This window comes from Neofelis nebulosa, chromosome 1 (genome assembly GCF_028018385.1).
Source record: "Neofelis nebulosa isolate mNeoNeb1 chromosome 1, mNeoNeb1.pri, whole genome shotgun sequence".
Classification (NCBI taxonomy): Eukaryota; Metazoa; Chordata; class Mammalia; order Carnivora; family Felidae; genus Neofelis; species Neofelis nebulosa.
This window is the reverse complement of record NC_080782.1, coordinates 25,732,288-25,748,398: the sequence shown is the minus strand read 5'-3', so window position 1 is coordinate 25,748,398 and position 16,111 is coordinate 25,732,288. Positions and strand designations below refer to the sequence as shown.

The following is a 16,111-nucleotide window of genomic DNA, read 5'->3' as shown; positions in this document are numbered from 1 at the left end:
CAAGGACACACGTCTGCCCCCAAAATCTGTCTGAGGAGCCTCACGATTTTCACTTACTGCAGGGAGCTTCTGTTATCAGAATGTGCAGACATATGGAAATTAGCATCAGATCTCTGAAACGAAATGATCTGGGGGAAAATCCCATGATCTAAATCCATCATAGATGTCATACCTTGCAATCTAACGTTCCAAAAATGTCCATTTTCATTGCTGTTCTCGAGGCCTGTGGTCCTCCACAGTGAATGAGGCTTGTGCATACAGTCAGGCAGAACAGGGCCGATCAATTAACCTCTCTGAACCTCAGTTTCCTCATCAGAAAAGTAGGGCCAAATAGTAATGTCTGCCTCATAAGGGTCTTGTGAAAATTCGGAACCCTTGGCCTGTAAAAGGCCCTCAGGAAGTGCTAATTTTAATGCCGGTGGTCATGGTACGGTTCAAAAGCAGATTTATCCAGCTATAAATTCCTGGCACATTTTACTTCTGGAAACCACTGCGCTCTAGCCTTTCCACCAGAGGAAGGGAGAGAAAAGAAATGAAACCTAAAAGTCACATTTGCATTATCTCAGCCACCCCTGTAAGCCACATAATGGGAAGAGGAATTTGTAACAACTTCTAAAAATGAAACTGTCAAGTGACCAGTGGCTATTCCTGTCTCCATTATGCATCTATTAGAAGCTAAAGAGACATACAAAGGACGTACATTTGTGTGAACTCTGCGCAGCACCAGGACCTTCTTCTGACTCCATCTCCCCTCTTCTAACAGTAAGTAGGTTGTCTCGAAGTTCTAGGACGTGGCCAAGTCTCTCTCAGTCCCAAGGTGTAAGTGGGCACACCTGTGGGTTAGGCAGCACCAGAGACCTGGAGTCTAGCCTTATTCTGCCACTGACTAAGCAAGACATTTTTGCTCTCTGATAAAAATGTGGTGACTGAACCAGGGGTCATCTCTATAAACGTCTTCTCAGTGATAAGAGAGTATATGGTTCTATCTTCGTAAGTAATTTTGAGATCTAAAATATTTTTTCCTACGGACCTTGTAAAAGTCCCTTATATTGTAGTTGCTCGCCTCCGGGTGAGAAAATGAGTCAAAGGGTTGAATGTCAAGTTGAGACAAGGCTATATGGCTACTGTTAGACATGTAGCATTCAGTGCAAAGAACTAGCATCAAATTAGGTCAAATCAATATATTTACCAAAGGGCTACTCACAGCCATGAACTGAAACAGACTCCCTGACACACTGAGGTTGCCCACTAGCCCTGCATGGACTTTCAGACAGAACATAAGCAGTGAGGGGCGCCTGGTTGGCTCAGTCAGTGAAGCGTCCAACTTTGGCTCACATCATGATCTCATGGTTCATGAGTTCGAGCCCCATATCGAGCTGTCAGCACAGAGCCTGGAGCCTGCTTCAGATTGTGTGTCTCCCTCTGTCTCTGTCCCTCCCCCACTTGCATTCTGTCTCTCTCAAAAATAAATAAACATTAAAATTTTTTTTTTAAAAAGAACATAAGCAATGATAGGAAAATAAGCCAAAAACAAATAAACTTATTATTTTATGATATTCTTTCGTTTACTTATAAAGTTATCATTAATCATTAAATGTTTTATTGAAGAATATTTTCCAACCAGCAAATAGCTGAAAATCTATGTGGCAAAACACAAAGTATGATTAGGTATGCCTCTGATTTAGATGGTTCTAATTTAGTGCCTTTCTCTGACCCCCCAGATAGGACCACCTTAACAACTTTATTCCAAAAACTGCCATCTTAGCATTCCCTTCTGCACTTTATAGGTTGGAATATTTTAAAATACAGAGTTTGTATAAAATGGGTAATAGAAGGTCATTGTTGGGCCATTCTTGTTTATCTCCAGCAGGTTGATAAACTCCACCAAGCTATGTGATCTCATCTCTTGTACTTCTGTCTTATAGACAGAAAAGGGCATCATTAGCCCAGTACCAGGAGGATGGAAAGAAGCAGGCACCCAGTAACAGCAATAAGCACCCCCCTGGCCATCCCAAATAAGCACACTAGACAAAAATGCTGTGTGAGCAAACAACTTCAGAACAAGTCCCCTTCAGCCCATCCCTCCACTCCAACAACTATTCCTAAAGTTCCCCCAATCTCTCCACCCCCAACCCTCACAATCTGGAGCTGTCACTGCACTCACAGGGGCTCACAGAGAGACTGTGTGCCACAGTGGCAGAAGTCAAATTTGGACAGGTAGATCTAATGGTTTTGATCACCGGAGACGCAAATCTGTTTCAACAGTAGAACCAATGGAGACAAAGGATAGAAATTCAATCTGAAGAACAGAAGCAGCAAGGGGAATTTATTGACTCATATAAATGAAAAGTCCATGGGGAATGGAGATAGCTGTCGATATGGCTGGATCCATAAATGCTTGTCACCAGGAATCTTGATTTCTCTGCCTTCCATGCTGGCATCATTTCCAGTTGGCACTCTGTGCATGGTAGCAAAAATGGACACCAGCAGCCCAAGTTTATGTCCTACAGGCTTAGAAACCTCAGCTGAGGACATGTGTCTCTTTCCAGTGGCTCTAGCAGAAGTCCCAGGATGGAGTCTCATGGTCTGACTTGGATCATGCACCTATTATCATTTACCAGCCTCTGAGTTATGTCCCAGCTCCTAGAGCCATCGAGTAACAGACCACGCGAGACATGTGGATTGAGAATGAGAAGAAAGGGCATGCTCCAAAGCAAGAGAGGGGAAAGGATGCCAGGAAGACAGAAACCAAGGGTATGGGTATCCCCAAATAGCAGGCTTAGCTGTCTGAACCACATTAACCCCAGGATTTTTCTATTCTCAGTTTGGTGCATACTAAATACTATTTAGGATTCTGTTAAATCACAAGGAGTTGTTCCCATCAAAAATTGGGACATAATCAGCCTCAGGGGCACCCCTTGTGTTCTTTTCTAGGTACAACCCACCAGGAGGTAACCAATATCCTGACTTTTAATACCATAGATACATTCTGTTATTATACATTATATGAATGGCATCACATAGAATGTACTCTTACAATTGTACACTTTCTTTATGTACATTATATTTTAATAACAAGTTTATTTTAAAAAAGAGCTAATCATGATATTTTCTCCACCCTACCAACATTATAAACTGTGGAACTTTCAAGGACTTTCTCAGCTTTTTCAGAAATGGCTTTCTCTCCAAGCAAAACAATCTCTTAGAAAGCAAATTCTTTATGCATTTGCAGTAAACCACAGGTGACCAAGGTCACAGGCAGTGGGGCCTACACCAGGGACCTGGCATGCTCTTCAGCCTCTCAGCTCCTTCTGCACAGCCTTCCACCCTGGGCTCTGTCCTCTTATAGGTGGGTGTTTGGGAAAACATCATCCTTTGCTGATCTTTGCATCTAGAGAGCAGAGGTGAGTAGAGGGCAGCTGTCAATCAAGCAACGGTCAGCCAGCAAACTTCTGAAGGATCATGGGTAGAAGAAAGAGATGGCATTATTGGGTCACTCCAGAACAGTGGTTCAGGAATCCTTCTTTTTTTCTTTTTTTTAATGTTTATTTATTTTTGAGAGAGAGAGAAGCATGAATGGAGGAGGGGAAGAGAAAGGGAGAAGGAGACACAGAATCAGAAGCAGGCTCCAGGCTCTGAGCTGTCAGCACAGAGCCTGATGGGGGGCTTGAACTTGGGAATGGAGAGTCTTGACCTGAGCCAAAGTCAGATGCTTAACCGACTGAGCCACCCAGGTGCCCCCAGGAATCCTTTAAAGAGCAATGACAGTTATAAACTTTTCTCCCACTTCTCCACACCAAAGTTCATCTGTGGATAAATCCCAGGAGTATATGGATTGCAGGCTAAAAAACCAGCAAACAAACAAAACTTCTTTATAGTGTAGAGCTAGGGCAAGCCGACAGATGGCACTGGCCAAAACTGGCCATTCTTGGGAGGTAGGTACCACTCTGCTCCAGAATTATGCATGGAGGGGGCAGAGAGGCTTCAGTGATGTTCCCTGTAGTCAGACTTCTTGAGATGGGTGAGAAGCTATATTAAATGATCTTTAAGGTTCTTTTGAACAATCAGATTCCACGAGTCTAGCAAAGCCCCTCTAATGGTCCCAACAGTAAATCAGGAGCTAAATCATCAAAACCAATGCTGAGCCCTCACAATGTTAAATGCAGAATTATCATATGATTGAGTAATTTGACTCATAAGTGTATACTCCAAAGGACTGAAAACAGGAATTCAAACAAATACTTACACATGAGTGTTCACAGCACTATTCACAACAGCCAAAAGGTAGAAACAACCCAAGTATCCATCAACAGATGAATGGAAAACTTGCCAGGAAAATATGGGGGCCCCTTCACTCCGGGCCTCTTAACTAGGCATGCCCAACCCATAGTAATTTCCTGGATTTGGAAATTTAAAATAAAACAACTAGAACAAAATCAACAAAAACACTAGCCACACTGAAAAGGCTCTTAGGATGTAAATCAACCACTTGCAAGTCAAAAGGCCAAGAATTTTAAGCTTGAAAACACTCTGAGAGGCCAAACCAAGGCTGGAGTAGTGTTTTCCCCTAACCTGGAAATAAAGCAAGGAACTCACTCTAAATTTATTAGGATATACACAACCTCCAGAGGACACAACAGTGTTTGAAGGCCTTGAAATCAATGGTATCATTTAGACAGATCCAGCAGTTAGCTTGGCCATAAGACTCATCAACAAATACCCACCCCCAAAAGCTCCTTTTTCATTTGAGAGCAAAAACAATGTAACCCAGATAACCAAGACATTCTTGGGTTTTAAAATGTTATAACATGTCAACACCACTAACACTAATCCCTGAGGTCTGTTGAGTGGGAGGACCCCTCAGCCATTCACCAGGTAGAGATTTCTCCCCCACTCCAACCCAAACTTCCTTTCTCACACAAACACACAGACATAGACACACACACACACACACACACACACACACACACACACACACACACAGTGACAGAGAAACACACACCCCTATTGGTGGCTTGGCTCTCTGGAGTAGTTCTCTCTTCCTTGGCTGAATCGTCCTCCTTACAACAGAAAAGAGGGCTGACCCTCTCCTGTGCCCCAGCTAACCAGAGATGAACTTGAAGTCAGAATCACATGCATCCATCCCTCACAGGTAATACCATCAGGTTCTGCAGAAAGAGCAACTGATGTATGTGAAATGTAGCAACGCTATTCAATTCCTCTTGTCAAAACAGCTACTCCTCGTGGTATCCAAAATTAGAGGGTAAAGAAGAAATAATTTATCCCTGGAGCTAACTTGTAAGACAAATTTCCATTCCTTAGGAGACATGAAGAATTTTTACTCCTCCTCAATTAAGTCTTGCTAAAAGTACACAGGAGTTAAGAAAAATAAAACAGCAAGTACATATTAAGCATCCACTCTGTGTATGACCCTTAAGATAGAAAGAGTTACAAGATACACTCTTTGTCATCTTGGAAGGTGTAATCCCTTTGGGTGGAGAAGCCAAGTATATTGAAAACAACCTTAAGATTGCTCTTAAGTTGACAGATGGAAGAAAAAGGTTGGGGACAGACCTTGAACTCCCAAGCTCTCATTCCTTCCAGTGTAGTCCTTGAAAGTGGAACAATGAGAGCCCAAATACTTTCCCCACCCTCTACAGGCCATGGGACCCTGACAAGATGCTAAACCTTTCCGAGCCTCACTTCTTCTATCTGTAAAATGGGCATCATGCATCATGTCAACGATGGTGCACTGTGAGCATCAAATGGGATGCAGATCAAATTAACAGAGCATGGAAGATGCGCATTGCAGAACAGCTATAATATAAATACCATAGGACAGAGAAATTACTTAATAACAATTCAAAAAGATACCTATAAATTGGAGACTGAGAATGCCACATGAACTAGCTCAATCCTCCCAACAAACTGGTTATTAGTCATTTTATAAATGAAGTTCGATGTCACAGACATTGACTTTATTAAGACAAACTAATCTTTGCAACCAAGCAGCATGTAAATCCCTGAATATTCCTAGGCCAGATAAAAGCTATAAAGAAGCATCATATCAGGTGGGGCCAAGGACCATGTTTGTCCCACCACTATTAAGACTTACCATGTTGAAAATCAAGTGCCCTTCAACACCCAGATAGCCAGGTAACTTGCATAAATACATTCATGTTTCACATTTAGCTTAAAGTATACTTACCTTTAGAATTCTTTATGTCCATCCCATTTACTGGACAATTCTTTCCCTTATGGTAGTGGTTCTGAAGAGGGGTTTTGCCCCCAGGGGACATTTGGCAATGTCTAGAGACATATTTTGCTGTCATAAGTATGTGTGGCAGACAGTGTTGTCGTGCTCCTGGCATCTAGTGGATAGAGGCCAGAGGAGGCTGCTAAGCATCCTTCAACACCAGGACAGACCCCTTCTAGAAACACAAAGAATTATCCCACCCAAAATGTCAGTAGTGCTGTGGTTGAGAAACTTTGCCTTAAAGGGGCAGAGACAGAATCTCAGATTTCCTTGTGACTGTAGCAGATGCCCACAGGTGGTCAGAGACCATTTCTTGGTTGATTTTATAGCAAGAGCCTTGGCTTCATTGAGTGCAGGCTTGCGTATTCACTGTGAGAGACAGTATTGGAAGGAAGAATTTCAACTAACCTTACTCTCAAAAAGGCCCAAATGACATCTCACCAAAGTGAAGAAATACAGCCCAAGTTTATTGACTCTTGACTCATTGTCTATTGTTTGCTAGGAAGCTCTCATTTGGCTCTTTACTATTAGAATGGTGAATATTTTTGTTGGCCAAACCAGTGCTTTGGACCATAGGTGAGTGTACAGGACCAGGTCCCTGCTTTCCCTGCACACCGTGATTTTAAGAGGTACTCTCAATCCACTGAAGGGGACGGGAACTTTGTCCAGTCAACTGGTTTGATCTGGCTTTCTCTTCTCCAAGTCTACACTCCTCATTCTCAATGACAGCCTACTCGTGCTGGACAAAGTCCTACTATAACACACTTACAACTGGCAACAGACATGCACAAACATCACTCATTGGCCCTGTAAGAAGCCTAGAACAAGGACCTCTGCTCATATTCTATACATGAGGAAAGGGAAGCTCAGGATACAGTGAGTTTCCCAGTTACATAGAGAGGGGAGGGGTAGGTCTCCAAAGCTGAGCTGCCTCCAAATTCAGAGTGCTTTCCAGTCTCTCACACACCTGCAGGGGAGGCCCACGGGAGCTTGTTTTATCATCTACTACTCACACAGCAGGCAGCAAAGACCTGGGGGATGGGCTGGCCTCACTAAGACGTGGGAGGATGAAATGTGGGTCATCCGTGTTTGGCCGCCATCACCGAGCACGGGATAAGAGAAGCACAAAGCCTGAGAATTCCCCAGTGTCTGCGGCAGGTGTGTGTGTGTTGGGGGCAGCCTGGTATAAATTTGAGGCTGATGGTAACCTCCCAGGAATGGAGAGAGAGCGCCTCAAAGGCAGAGTTGGAAGAGGTCTGGCAGAGGGCTGAAAGGTCCTAGACTGCTTCATTCCCTCATGAAACATGTATTGAACACTCTGAGCCAGAGGCTGTGGATACAGTGCCAACAAGGCAGATAAGATCCCACCTCCTCAGAACTCAGATTTTAGGGGGAGTGATAATGATAAGTAAACCAGAAAAATATAGATGACTGTGTTAAGTGCCAGAAGAGAAATAAACAGGAAACCGCAATAAGAAAATACCAGGTTGGAAGGAGCATTATTTAGACAAAAAATCAGGGGAATGCACTTGGAGGAAGTGCCATGTAAGCCGAGACCTAAAAGATAAGAAACCAGCTCCCTAGAGTGGAGAGGATGGGGGGGGGGGGAGCGGTTGGGGGTATGGGTCCTGTGTCGGAAACCCAACCTAAGGGCATGCTGGCATAATGACCACGGTTCTGGCTGATGGCGGGAGGAAGGAGAATGGGGTGCAGCGTGGTCAGTAGCCATAACTTGTAAGACATTGAATTTTATCCGAGAGCAACAGGGAGCCAGCTCTGGAAAGTTTTATATAACAGACACTTCTGTTCTGAAATATCATTTGGCTACAGTGAGAAGAATGGACTGGAGAAAACCTGCTCAGGAAACCTTAGTCCAGGCAGGAGACGAAGATGCCTTGTGTGGGGACGGCGGCAGGGCGAAGGTGAATGTGGAGGAAGAGACAGCAGTACTTGCTGATGGAAAGTTGTGGGGTGGTAGAGGGAGGAATGAAGGCTGGTGGCAAAGTTCCTGCACAACGGCAATCACTGCGTGATACCATTTACCCAGGTGGGAAAATGCAGGAGAAACAGATTTGGGGAGGAGCAGGGCCCCGTATTTCAACTCTCAAAACTAACGTCAGCCTTAAAAACAGACTTACTCTTCACCTCCTCGTGATTAAGAAATATTTATTAACCAAATACATCTAAGACTCACTTTTTAAGAAATCTAAGATATGGAAAATGGGGAGGGAAGTATTGTAAAGCAGGTGTAATGTAAGTTGATTGCATTTGAGATTTTTAAAAAAATTTTTTTTTTAACGTTTATTTATTTTTGAGACAGAGCATGAACAGGGGAGGGTCAGAGAGAGGGAGACACAGACACAGAATCTGAAACAGGCTCCAGGCTCTGAGCTGTCAGCACAGAGCACGATGCGGGGCTCGAGCTCACGGACCGCGAGATCATGACCTGAGCCGAAGTCGGATGCTTAACCGACTGAGCCACCCAGGCGCCCCACATTTGAGATTTTAAAAAAGATACTATATAAATACATAAATGGTAGTTATTGAAAGAACTTGCACTTTCCACTCTATACTTTTCTTATTACTTTTACAGTAACATTATTTTTTAAGAAAGAAAAAAGAGTCAGGCTTTGTATTTCCAAAAACCCTTCTGAAAATGCACAGCATGTTTCCTCCTGGAAGCCATAACCTATTAGGACATCTGAAGGGAGTGGAGCTGGGAGGGAAAAGGACACGAGCCAAGTCGATTATGCAGGCAGCCCCACGCGGGATGCCCTGAGCATTTCCCAGCCAGCTCTCACATGAGTCCTCCACTAATGCATTCTGATTCCAATCTGCCTTTTCTTTTTGTTTCATCAGTTTCCATTTATTAAGTCTGGCACACTTACTGTGGAGGCACGTTTAAAGCAAGACAGCAAGGGTCCTTGTTTTTAATTTAGCCCCAAGCTTGCCCCCCTTTTGCTTCACCCATCAAGATGAGTTCACCTTCTCCAGGAAGCCTTCCCTGACCATTCCAGGCTGTTAACAACTCCTTTTCTGGTCTCCATCATTGCCATCTTAATTGTAACACTATTCCCACTATTTTTTGAATATACATCTGTTTCCTCCATTAGACTAGAAGCTTAGAGTAGACATCTGCCACGCTTTTTTGTCTTCCCAATGCTTTTTGACACCTTTCCTGTGTTTGCAGAATTTCCCATCTCTTGATTCCACACATCTTTAAGGTGGAAGGCAGAAACCTGCTTTCTAAGCTTCTCTTGCCAATCAGATGTAAGAAGCATGAAGCAGCGGTTGCCTCATGGAAGTCATTCGGGCACAGGCAGCTGCAGACATCCAACTCTCAGAGACAGCAGCAGCAGGGAATCTTCCAGGAGTGTCTTGTGCTCAATGTCAAGCATTGGTGCCCAGGCACCAATAGGGGCAAAAGGGTTGCCACTGGAGCAGTGCATTGCCCAGACTGGCTACTTTGCTTCCAAGCTGGTTCTTTCTCTGCTATAACTTCTTTAACAAATTGCTTCCCTGATTTAAACCAGCCAGAATGCATTGTGGTGTTTACAGCCAAAATTCTTAACGGATAGCATGAGGTCCTCAAGGCAAGGGTGGCTTCTCATCACTTCCCTATCACTACTGTCTACACAGTGTTATGCACATCCCTTTTCACCTATCAGAATATTAACTTAAACATTATTTTTTTAAGTTTATTTATTTTGAGAGAGAGAGAGAGAGAGAGAGAGAGAGAGAGAGAGAACCAGCAGGGAAGGGGCAGAGAGAGAGGGGGACAGAGGATCTGAAGTGGGCTCTGTACTGACAGCAGACAGCCAGATGTGGGGCTCAAACTCATGAACAATGAGATCGTGACCTGAGCTGAAGTCGGACACTTAACCGAGTGAGCCACCCAGGTGCCCCTGATTTAAACGTTACTGAAGGTGCTTAATCAATTATGTTGAATAAATGAAAAGATCGATGGAGAAGCCAGACTGCAAATAATTAGCCTCTTAAATCCCCTTTCAGTGATCATTAAAAAGTGTTATTTGTCCCATAAGTCTTCTGACTAACTACAGAAGACACATAAGAATGGGGCTTCCCAAAATATGTGCCTCTGGAATATTGATGATGTTTCCATTGCTAAAACTGAACAATAGAGCGTTTTTCCAAAAACATACAGAAAATGTATTCAGTACATGGAATTTTGTCAGTTTCAGGTTTTCACTCAGAAAGTTCACAAAACTCTGGCACCTGCTCCTGTTTTGTCAGCAAGTGCAGTGGATGAAACAGTAATTGAGCAAGTAAGCAACTATTGCAGCAAAAACTCAAAACTGCTAGTCTGCTTAGTTAACAATTTTTCCCTTCCCCACGCTCATTTTGTTCACTGGGAGTTTAGATTGCACTCTTAACACAACATCCTATGTTCTGTCAGTGAAGTTGTTCTTAGTTCACATAATGGAATCCACTGGTTCAACATTGTTCGGAACGAACGCCATTCTTGGCTACCTGAACGTTTTTGAGAACTGCAGTTCTACGTTTCTGCCACCGTGCTAGCCTTCTGCTACGGGCTGAATTGTGTCCTCCCCAAATTCACATGTGGAAGCCCTAACTTCTTTTTTTTTTTTTTTAACGTTTTTTTTTAAAATTTATTTTTGGGACAGAGAGAGACAGGGCATGAACGGGGGAGGGGCAGAGAGAGAGGGAGACACAGAATCGGAAACGGGCTCCAGGCTCCGAGCCATCAGCCCAGAGCCCGACGCGGGGCTCGAACTCACGGACCGCGAGATCGTGACCTGGCTGAAGTCGGACGCTTAACCGACTGCGCCACCCAGGCGCCCCATGGAAGCCCTAACTTCTAATAACTCAGAACGTGAGTGTATGTGGAAGTAGGGCCTTTAATGAGATGATTTAGCTAAAATGAGGTCGTTAGGGTGAGCCCTAATGGATTACAATATGCCTGGCATCCTCAGAAGAGGCAATTTAGACACACAGAGAGACACTGGGGACACGCACGCACAGGGAAAAGGCAATGAGAGGACACATAAGGAGGCAGCCATCTGCAAACCAAGGAGAGAGGCCTCAGGAGAAACCGAACCTGCTGACATCCTGATCTTGAACTGCGAGCCTCCAGAACCGTGAGAGAATAAATATGTGTTGTTTAGGCCTCTCAGTCTGATGTCTTGTTGTAACAGCCCCCCAAAACACATACACCTTCCTTTTAGGCCTCTGAACCTCAGTCAGAGTTTGCACACCCAGACAGTGGAAGCTGGACTGCAGCCTCTGGCCACCAACCTTCTTCCCCTGGGCGTGTTCTCCTAGTCCCGGCTGGAAAAGTGGAGGAACAAATTGTAACTGTGCTCTGGGGCACACACAGATGTCCTCCATGAACCAACAGGTTCCCGACTCTTGTAGAAAGTCATCACTTTATGCTACGCCTTGTGCTCCTCCCCATGCTCTTTTCTGGCACAAATACCAACAGGGGGAGCCACCTTTACCTTCCACCCACGTGACTGAGTGACACAGAGGGGCTGCCAGCACAGTCAGCGGGCACCAGGCCCCTCTGGAAGGGGACACACCAAGAGGAGGTGGGAGGACCGGGGGACCTCAAAATTGTCTCTGGCCTTGTGCTGGCTCTGGGCCCCTGCCAGAGACAGCGGTTTCTAGGGATGAGAACATTTTGAAAGAGACTCTCTGGGTGGTGGTTAAGCCCCAGTGGGTGGAGGGCTCACGCCTCACCCCCGCCAGGCGCCCCTCCCATGCTGTTCCCCTCCCAGATGCCCAGCAGCCACGGGGGCGCAGCTGCTCCGAATTAGTGCTGGGGCCCTGCTGCGGAACACAGCACAGCCGGGATGGGGGCGTCCCACCCGCTCTGACTCCGGGAGGCTCTAGGAGGGTGTGTAAGAAAGCTGGACGGCAGTGGTTTTCCCTCAGCGCGGCCACGTGGCGTCTCTCTCACAGTCAGTAAGATGGAGAAGCAGGGACAAACCTGGTGATAGATTTAGAAGGGAGAATGAGCAAAACTTGATGGCTGGGGGCGCTGTTGGGAGTGGGGTGGAGACGCGAGAGGAGCTAGGATCATTCACGTTCTGGCTTAAATGGCTGGATAGACCAAGAGGTCATTCTCTAGCCACGGGGACTCTAGGAGGAGTAGTTTTGAAGATAATTACAGATTTCCTTATGGCAATTATGTTATAATATATGCATTTATGTGTTTCTTCCTCCAACTAGACTGTATACTCCTTGAGGGCAGAGAAACTCTGTAGGCACTTCTGTATATTGCAGGCACCAGGTTGGAGCATTCATTCAGCACTTACCGAACAAACACTAATTGAGGGCCCACCGTGTACACAGCAGTGGCTCAAGTACTGCACCAGCTCCAGAAGTGCAGAGGCCAGACACACAAGTTTATTATCTCTTGGGTAAATATTTTATTTGATTTTTTATTGAAAATAATTTTTTAATGTTTATTTATTTTTGAGAGATAGAATGCGAGCAGGGGAGGGGCAGAGAGAAAGGGAGACACAGAATCCGAAGCAGGCTCCAGGCTCTGAGCTATCAGCACAGAACTCATGAACCTCGAGATCATGACCTGAGCCGAAGTCTGATGCCCAACCAACCGAGTCACCCGGGCGCCCCTCTTGGGTAAATATTTTAAAGAATGGTGATTATATTTTCTTTTTTTCTATATTCTTGATTTTCTGACATCTGGGTCCTTGATGACTCTCAGGGCTAGCGAATTCTTAGACACAGCAAACTACTTGCCTGAGAATACACCCTTCCTATGCAAACCAACCAATCCAGAACCCATACCCCCGACTACCTCCTTTATCAAGCTCTCACATGTTGACTGCTGCCCTAAATCAACCCAGAGCCTAATCATTCCAGTTGGGCAGTCCCCACACCTTGGAGTCCACTGAAATGATTCAAAGTGGTCAATCCTAAGCCTACTCACCCTACCTCATCCATTCCTTCCTGGTGAAACCACAATAAAGACTTTTACCTGCACTTCCCCTTCACTCTCCTTCTGCCTCCTGACCGACCCTGGTGCTTCCCCATGTAGCCCCATGGGGCATGGCGTGGCATGCCTTCTGTTTCTAGGGATCTGTGCATATACACTTCCATCATGACAGTCATTCTGTGTCTGTGTGTCTAACCACATGTGATTAAAACAAATCCTGGGTATGTTTTAAAACAGATGGTTAAAAGTTTAACTGTAAGTTAACAACTGGTTTCTTCCAGTGACTGTAAGTTAACAACTGGTTTCTTCCAAGCAGTGGAAAGTACATCCTCTTCAAAGGGGAGAAAAGAGGTGTCAGTTCTATCATTACATTAAAATTGAATGGAAGTGACAGAAGAAACTAGTTTGGGGAGAACATGGGACACATCCATCAACAGGCAGTCCCCAATCTAATGTGACTGCATGGGTTTGGGGTAAAATAAAGAGCAAGGAAAAAGCAGAAGAATGGCCCTCACCATATACCCTGCAGAGCCTTGCACAGTCTGGGAAAACACAGAATGATCCAGTTAACACCTGCTGCATCAAAGCAAAGAATCTTCCTTTTCAGAAATTATTTTAATGTTTTTAAGTTTATTTATTTATTTTCAGAGAGACAGTATGAATGGAGGTGGGGGGAGGGCCAAGAAAGGGAGAAAGAGAGACAATCCAAGCAGGCTCTACGCTGCCAGCACAGAGCCTGATGTGGGGCTTGAACTCACGAACCGTAAGATCATGACCTGAGCCAAAATCAAGAGTTGGACGCTTAACTGAGTGAGCCACCCAGGCACCCCAGGAATGATTTTATTAAAGTCATGGAAACCAACAACACAAGGAGATGAAGGAAGCAATTATTTTTGAGAGAGAGATCAGGGGAGAGGCAGAGAGAGAGTTGGAGACACAGAATCCAAAGCAGACTCCAGGCTCTGAGCTGTCAGCACAGAACTTGACGTGGGGCTCGAACTCACAAGCCCTGAGATCATGACCTGAGCCAAAGTCGGACACTTAACTGACTGAGCCACCCAGGAGCCCCAGGAGGTTTATTTATTAATGGTGGCATCAGAAGCTCCCATTAATCATGAAAGATGACATGAGATCATGGGTAGGTAAAGCATTTGGCAAAACATCTGGTATCAAGCGAACACTCAAAAAATTATAGTTGTTATTGCTGTTGTTCTTAGCGATGGGCAAAATGGATTCTTTACATGACTTTCCCAGTAAATGGCATTTAGATGACCAATTATCAAAAAGACAATAAAATAAGGTTCATTCAACCATATGGCTGGGCTGCACATAATTTCATCTTCCTTTGATGTCTTTGATTGATGTCTTTGATGTCATGATTCTGAATACACTTTAAGATCTCACCCTGTTTCTGATATATTATGAATAACATTAATTACCTGTGTATTTTAATGATCATAAAAAATATCCTGATTATATTTGGTTCCTGGATACACACAAAGTGACTCAGTAGGGATGCTGGGAAACCACATCACTGGACTAGAAAGAAGCATGACTTAACTGTAGGCATCTGCAGAGCTATGACCCTTCCCAGGTAGGGAGCTGTGTGTGTGTGCGCACGTGTGTGTGTGTGTGTGTGTGTGTGTGTGTGTGTGTGTGTGTGTGTGTGTGTTTATCTCTAGGAGGAACCAATCTAATCTTGAAAAAATGCTCTAAAGTTCTCTCTACTAGAAACCTAAAAGGAACAGACAAGAAACAAGCATCTAAGAGCTTAGCTCCAAATTACACATCTTTATCTTTATCCCACTCACCCTGGATCAACCCAGGAACTATAGACATAGCTATTTTATTTGGTACATATAAAGTAACATAAATTATGATCTCTGTTTCTTTACCTTTTCCTCTATAAGTTTTATATGCCCAAACAGACACAGCAATACACAAAGGAATTCTGCTGATCCCACTTTCTCTGCTTTCAGCTCCAGATAGCATAAACACCAAATAAACACTAACCCTGTAGAGGCAAAAAGGGACAAACCCTTCTTGGGATGTGAAAATCAGGGATGCTTAATCACTGTCCACATCCCCACAAGACCTCCAGAAGCTTCTTTTGCCTCCTTCTTCCCACTGTTTCCCTCTCTGGAGTCTTTAAACATCCCCAATTCACCTTCCAGAATATTGAGTTAAACATTTTCAGACTGATAATTCAAACAGCAGGCAACAACAAGGATCACAAGAGCCTAGACACACATGGAACCCAGGACTGTCATCACGACTCGTGCAGCAGCATAGGCACCCAGCAATCTTAACCAGAGTGAGCACCGGGGCTACCTGACCAACAGCTGTGCTTCTGCCCTGCCTGCCCATCTTTGTTTCCGATCCGGGAAAACTCTCTTGGCAAAACCCACTAAGCTGAGCCTATGGGTATTAACCCATTTCTACCTTCAATGCCTATTTGCAGGGAAATATAGAGTCAATATCTTCAAATCCTCTTCTGATCCTTTAAGTCACTACCTTCAGGAGAAACATCAACTTAACAGAAAATGGAAGGAAGGATACCAAGGCATATAAGAACCTAATTATCTAATAGCCTAATTAGGATTACTTAATATGCAGATGAAAAGATAATGGACAGGGGTACCTGGGTGGCTCAGTCAGTTAAGTGTCCAACTCTTGATTTCAGCTCAGGTCATGATCTCATGGTTTGTGAGTTCAAGCCCCACGTCAGGCTCTGCACTGGCAGCACGGAGCCTGCTTGGGATTCTCTCTCTCCCTCTCTCTTTGCCCCTCCCCTTGAGGTGCCTGGGTGGCTGAGTCAGTTAAGCCCCTCCCCACCCTCAAATAAATAAATGAACATAAAAAAAAAAGAAAATATAATTGACAATGCACAGCAGTATCTAATGGTGGAAATT

At 44.5% G+C, this 16,111-nt stretch overlaps 1 protein-coding gene and 1 long non-coding RNA gene across 6 annotated transcripts in view; one reads left to right on the top strand and one right to left on the bottom strand.

Annotated features, from left to right (window-relative positions):
* PDZD2 (PDZ domain containing 2) overlaps positions 1-16,111 on the bottom strand; it is a 366,979-nt gene that overhangs the window by 291,380 nt on the left and 59,488 nt on the right. The window lies entirely within an intron of this gene.
* On the top strand, positions 648-12,289 carry LOC131504393 (uncharacterized). Of its 2 annotated transcripts, XR_009257960.1 has the most exons (4): positions 648-762; positions 8,087-8,178; positions 10,453-10,542; positions 11,212-12,289. It is a non-coding gene; the product is annotated as an uncharacterized LOC131504393 (long non-coding RNA). The 2 variants fall into 2 exon arrangements; XR_009257961.1 differs by lacking the exon at positions 10,453-10,542.